Consider the following 6,485-nt stretch of genomic DNA (forward strand, 5'->3'; position numbering starts at 1 on the left):
GATCTGGCTTCTTTGAAATTAACAGAGTTTGTGGCTTCCAGGGTGTTTTCAGTTTGGAGCCATCATTTCTGTTTGTTCATTAAATTGTTTGTTCACCACAGGCTTCTTGCCAGATCTCCTTTTGCACGTTATCAGGCTGTGCTTGTGAATGGCCCAGGGAAGCCAGAAACCGAACTCAGGAAAGGACTGGAATAAGGCAGGGGCTGGTATGGTCTGGGGCGGGGGTTGGAAGATGGAGGTTGACAGGCCTGTGGTTAAGGGTGGAGGTCTGAGCACCCTCAACGAGGAGCCTTACAGCAACAAAAGAGACCTTGGCGCTGCATCTATGCAGGGCTGGACGCTGGGGCCGCCTGTGGAAGCAGAGAGGCTGCCTTAAGAATATGGCACCCGGATTAATAAGGGAGGGCTCTGAGGATAGGCAGGCCTCTGGCACAGGAAGCTTAGGAAAGAGGAGACCCGGATGGGGGACAGCCGGGTCTATCAGAAAAAGAGCAAAGAAAGAGAGAGAGTAAGGGGCACGGAATGAAGTGGGTCCTGAACTGATTATAAGTTTTGGGAGGGGCCCAGGAGGCTGCCAACTTTGATCTCACTTTCTGGACAGGCCTTTGGGTTATTTCTTATACCCACCACCCAATCACCAGAGAGCTATCACCTTCTGATAAAAGGAGCTCTTGGCAGACAAGTGAGACATATGCAGCTGGAACTGGGGGCAACACAAGCTGGGTGTGGGCTGGGGAGGGGACATACGTATGCTGGTGGAGGAGAGGAAAGTCTTTCAAAGGCTCCTGTCTGGGGAGGCCAGTGGGGGAGGAGAAAGTCAGGGCTCAGGGCAGGGGCATTGTGTGTGCTGTTCCCATGGTCCCCCTGTGCCCAGCTCAGGGCCAGGCACACAGAAGGTGCTTACTGAATAACTGAATGAATGAAGTTGGTATCTGTCTGAATGCATGGAGTGCTGTTCTCTTGAATCCCTATGTTAACTACTATTTTTCTTCTTCAGGATTTAAAGAATAATCAAGAATATTTGCCTAACTTGAGCCTTCTCCTTCAGGAAGGATCTTACCATTGGTGTGACAGAGGGCATTAGGCACTGTTCCGGAAACTATCTCAGCATAAAGACCCTCCATTTGGGTGGGGGGGGAGGCAGGAGAAGGGCCAGAATGACCTCTCAGGGTCCAGCTGGCTCTGTGGGATACAGAGGGTGGACTGAAATTCACCAAGAAGTGCTGGTGATTCGGAGCTTAGGGAAAAGACAAGGCACTGAGATATTTCCTCCTCTCCCAGCTCTATGCCCTGCGGGAGCCCCTCATCCCCCAACTTCTCTTGGGCTTGGTTTTGGAAGTGATGGTTAATCCTCTCCTGCTGTAAGCACTTCCTGGAAGGGCTTGGTATAGTGTTCCTCCAGAGACAGGGGGATGGCTGAGATGACCTGTCCAAGTCTTGCCCACTCTACAGTTTCTGCATCTCAGGAGGATCTAAGCATTTCCTTTCCTTCATAAGTTGTCAGAGTTAACTCCACGTGGGCGTGGGCTTGGGCTCCTTGTAGCTACACCACCCTCCCTCTAATATTTAAAAGATCTGTGCTGGTTCTTAGGGCCTTCAAATCATCTATTTATTTTCCTTGGCTCTGGCTGAAAAGGCCACATCGGTCTTTTTTTTTTTTTTTTTTTTCCCCCTGAAAGCTAGGTCCTCTGGGCTAAACCCAACCGCCTCTCAGCTCTAGAAATGGCTGATTTTCATCCTGCCCTTTCCCGATCAAATTATTTCTTAAATTGCATTCCCCCCTGCTGGGTGTTCCGGGACACAGGAGCCAGTCCGTGGGGGCCCTTGGTGTTTCTTTCTCCCGGAGTACTTGAGGGAGAGCCTCAGTTTCTCCGTCGCACACTTTGGCCCGAAGCGGGCAGGCGGCCCCGGCCCTGGGCAGGGGATGCTCGGGCGGCGCGGTCGCGGGCAGCTGCGGCCCGGGGCGCAGACCGCGGGGCCGGGTAGGGGCGTCTCCAGCGCTCCTGAACGTGACCCACCGCCAGACCGCTGGGGAGCAAACCGCTGCGCCCCGAGGCCTAACACCGCCCTCCGCCGGCGTCTGGGGCCACCGGGCAGCGCCGCAGGAATGAGGCACCGTGGACCGAGGCCCGTCTCGGTCAGGGCCGGGGCTCCGGCGCTCAGAGAGGCTCGGGGCGCCCCCTGGCCCGCCCGCCTGGCCCCCTCCCCTCCAGCCCAGCCCGGCGGCCTGGGCCCCTATGGGAAGGGCTGGAGGCGACACCGGGAGGGGGCCGGTGGAGGAGGGAGCGTTCCTGCAAATCACATGATTTTCCCGCTTATATAAATCACAGCTTGTTTTTCTCAACTGGCTGCAGACTTAAAGGTGCAGTGTCTTCTTTCTCTCCCAAGGGCAGGGATGCCCCGGGGTGTTTCTGACGGCCTCGAGCTGGCTGGAGGTGGCTTCACTAATGAGAGCGTCAGGGTTCAGGGTTTAGGGAGCCCCCCACTCCCACCCCACCCCCACCCCCACCCCATACTCGGGGATGTTTCCTTTTAGCTGGAGACCAGGGAAGGACATGGAAGTATGATCACCAAAGGAAGCAGAGTCAACCCGGGTTGGCGGCGTGGGTCAGAGACCTCTCTGGAGATCAGCTCCCCCTGAAAGATGCCGACGCCCTGGATGCCCCTGGGGAGCCCTCAGCTGAGGGGTCGACATGAAACTGTCCTGTGGGAGATCTGTTGTGGCCAAAATCAGGCTTCCAAGGCTGATGCTTATTATTCTGACGAGCCTTGGCTATTTGTTTGAGGCCAATGTATGTGGGAAGAAAAAGGAAATCAACACGTGTTGAGCACCTACTATCTAAGTATTAGGCACCGCAGGCAGAAACCTAGACCCATTAGACAGTCCTCTTCAAGTGGTTTATACTGTTTGGGGTGATGAGATACAGACTTGTGAGAGATTACATAGCACTAGCATGTTTCAAAGCCTGTTCCAGGCTAAATAGAAGAGTTACAAGGCAGTACATAATTACTGCCTGATGAACAGTACAGATAATGACTCTTGCAGGCTTTAAGGGGAGGGCTGGCAGGCCTGAACTGAGAGGTGGCAGGAGGGAGGAGGGGACAGCCTCCTGGGGGCACTGGGGCCACAAGTGGGGAGGAGAGGGGAGGAAAGGAGCTTGGTGTTGGAGGGGTGTCTGCAGCAAGCAATCCTTTGCTAAACTGTGGAACAGAGGAGTGGAGGATGGGGCTGGAGGCTGGAAAGACATGGGGCCAGTTGCAGGCAGCCTAGGGAGCAGGGCTGAGCGCGGACTCGATTTGATGAAGGCAGCCTGCCATCCAGTGAAGGCGAAGGGCAGGTACGAGGTGTGATGTTTCTGGCGGTGGTGTACAGGTGAACTGAAAACCCCAAGGGAACCAGCTGGAGGCTTCTGCAGGGACCAGGCAGACAGAAGGTTCACAGTGCTAGGCTGTGAAGAGAAAAAGTAGAAACGAAAAGTGAAGGGTAAGAGAGATTTTGAAGAAAGAATTGAGATCATTGAGTGATTGTGTATATGCAGGAGAAATGACCAAAAGTGCTGGTGATTTTGAGCTTGGGAGGCTGGGAGGAGGGGGTATGTGAGTGGTGAGGTGAAGAGCTCCTTTTAGAAATGTTGGGTTTGTAAGGGCAGTGGATCTGAACTGGGAACTGTCCAAGGGGCTGGAAATCAGAACAGAGGATCTGCACGGAGGAGATGACCCGAGGGGTGAAATGACCCAAGATTTTTTTTTTTTTTTTTGCTGTGTTGGATCTTCGTTTCTGTGCGAGGGCTTTCTCTAGTTGTGGCAAGCGGGGGCCACTCTTCATCGCGGTGCGCGGGCCTCTCACTATCGCGGCCTCTCTTGTTGCGGAGCACAGGCTCCGGACGCGCAGGCTCAGTAGTTGTGGCTCATGGGCCCAGTTGCTCCGCGGCATGTGGGATCCTCCCAGACCAGGGCTTGAACCCGTGTCCCCTGCATTAGCAGGCAGATTCTCAACCACTGTGCCACCAGGGAAGCCCTGACCCAAGATTTTAAAGGGAGATAATGGAAAGGGAGAAGGAGACCCAGGGCCTGGGAACACCCATGTTTAGGGGGAGGAGCCAGTGGGGAGGCTGCGGAGGAACATGCAGCCTCAGTGAGTAGTGTCTCTGCCTGACCTTGGCCACGTTGTTGATTCTCTCTGATCTGTAAAATGGGATAAGCACACCTGTTATCATATTCTGGGCAGATTACGGGAAACACATGAAGCCTGTTGCACACTGCACGGTGTTTGGCACGTAGCACGCACTTAATCCCAGTGTCCTCCCTCTCTGCACCGCCCTTCCCACCTCACTCCCCCACCCCCATTTCATTTAAGTGACAGGCACTCGAACAGAGCCTCTCCCTTCTTAAATTGTAACTGAACTCTTGTTGCTGTTGTTTTTCTTCTTCTTACCCAAGCCGCCTTCATCTTCTTCTCCTTCTAGAAGAAACACAGTCTTTGCGTGACTAATTATTTGAACCGGAGATACCCTCCGTTATAAAGGAAGGAAATAAATTTGCTTCCTAAGGCTCTCTTAGCTGAAGATGGCTATTACCTCATTTGATCCTTCCAAGCTGCCCTGCAAGGTTCGGGAGGGCAGTTATTGTCAAGCCTTTTAAAATTTTTAAGTATTATTTATTTATTTATTTATTTATTTATTTATTTATTTGCGGTACGGGGGCCTCTCACTGCCGCGGCCTCTCCCGTTGCGGAGCACAGGCTCCGGACGCGCAGGCTCAGCGGCCATGACTCACGGGCCCAGCCGCTCTGCGGCATGTGGGATCTTCCCGGACCGGGGCGCGAACCCGTGTCCCCTGCATCGGCAGGTGGACTCCCAACCACTGCGCCACCAGGGAAGCCCTGTCAGACCTTTTTGTCCCCCTGAAAAATGGAAGAAAGCTTGTAAAAAGTTTGATTATTATATTTGAGAACCAACCATATGTCTAGCAGTACCCTCTAGTTCAAAGATTTCCAAACTTTGGAAATCTTTTCTGCCCTTTATTTTTGGACATAAATTTTACCAGGAGTCAAATCAGATACAGGCAACCGAGTTCTGGTTTCTGTGGAATCAGGAGGCTCTGATTCTCGATCGCTGGGCTCTGCTCCTACTGCGGGTCCCCGGGCCAGGCTGGGAAATGGGGCTGTGCTTCTGGGATGGCCCCACACCCAGAGCCTCTGTCTCTACACTCAGCTTCTTTCCCCTCCTTTTCAGCCACAAACTTCCTGACTTTGAAGGCCTGGCTGGGGCCCAAGAAGGCTTCACAGACCCCTGGGTATGCCCATCGTGCAGGTTAAGTGTTGTCTCTGGTGATGATGCTGCCTGGAGCATGAACCAGCTGAGCAGGACCAGCAGGCGCTCGGACACGGAAGGCCCGGGGCGCTGCCTCTGGTCAGACACGATCAACAGCCACTCCTGGTGTCCCTGGTCCCAGGAACCACCCCAGCTGGTATGCCGGCTGCTCTGCTCATGTGCTTTGAGTCCTTATTTCCTTTTTGAATGTGTTTCTTGAAAAACAAACCCTTTGAGGTCAGAAAACAGTTTATGGTTTTCGGAACGGTGATTGGAAGTAAAACAAATAGTGTAACATGTTCTGCAGATAGTTATAGAAAGCTGTCAAAGAGCCACAAATAATGTACTCTCACTGCTGTACTGTTTATCATCCTGTTCAAAGCAGCCACCTGTAGGATTCATTTCTTTGAGTGCTATCATTTCCCCAAAGAAATAAGCATAAAAAATGATTAGAAGAATTACATGTGATTTTTGCTTCTAAAATAAAATCTTGGTAAGTTAGCATCCTAATCTTATAGCTGTTATTTATTTTTTCCACTGATTTATTTATTTATTTGCATTAGAAAGGTAATACACACTAATGGTAAAAACAGAAATGCAAATCTTTCTGAAGGGTGTAAAATGAAAAGTAGAAGTCCCCTCTCATTACCCAATCTTACTCCCCTGAGATAATCAAAGTTAATGGTTTCTTATGACCCAGAAAGTTTTTATGTTGTGTGTGTGTATATACATCTAATATTTTAACACAAATGGTCTATTTCTGTGATTATTTTTCCCACTTAAATATATATCTTGGCATACAGGTCTATCTCAGTCTTTTAAATGATTGTCTAGCTCTGGCATTTCATTGAATATTTTATATAATATTCCCATATTTAGGTTGTTTCCAGTTTTTCCCCCTTATAAACTGCTATAATAAGCATCTTTGTATATATTGTTGCATACTTGTATATATGCTAGTGTGTATGTAAGATAAATTCCTAGCAGTGGAATTAGGTGAAAGTACGTGTACATAACTTAAAAAATTTTTTGTTCTGCACTCCTTAAGACATATGAAAAGACATAAAGAATAAAAACAGCTTAAAAACATTGTTAACACACATAAATTCTCCTTTGTACAAGCCTGATCGCCATCCCTCTTGTTCTACCCCGAGGATGCCAGGATCCTAAATT

This window comes from Mesoplodon mirus (assembly GCF_964341445.2).
Source record: "Mesoplodon mirus genome assembly, chromosome: 11".
In the NCBI taxonomy this organism is placed as follows: Eukaryota; Metazoa; Chordata; class Mammalia; order Artiodactyla; family Ziphiidae; genus Mesoplodon; species Mesoplodon mirus.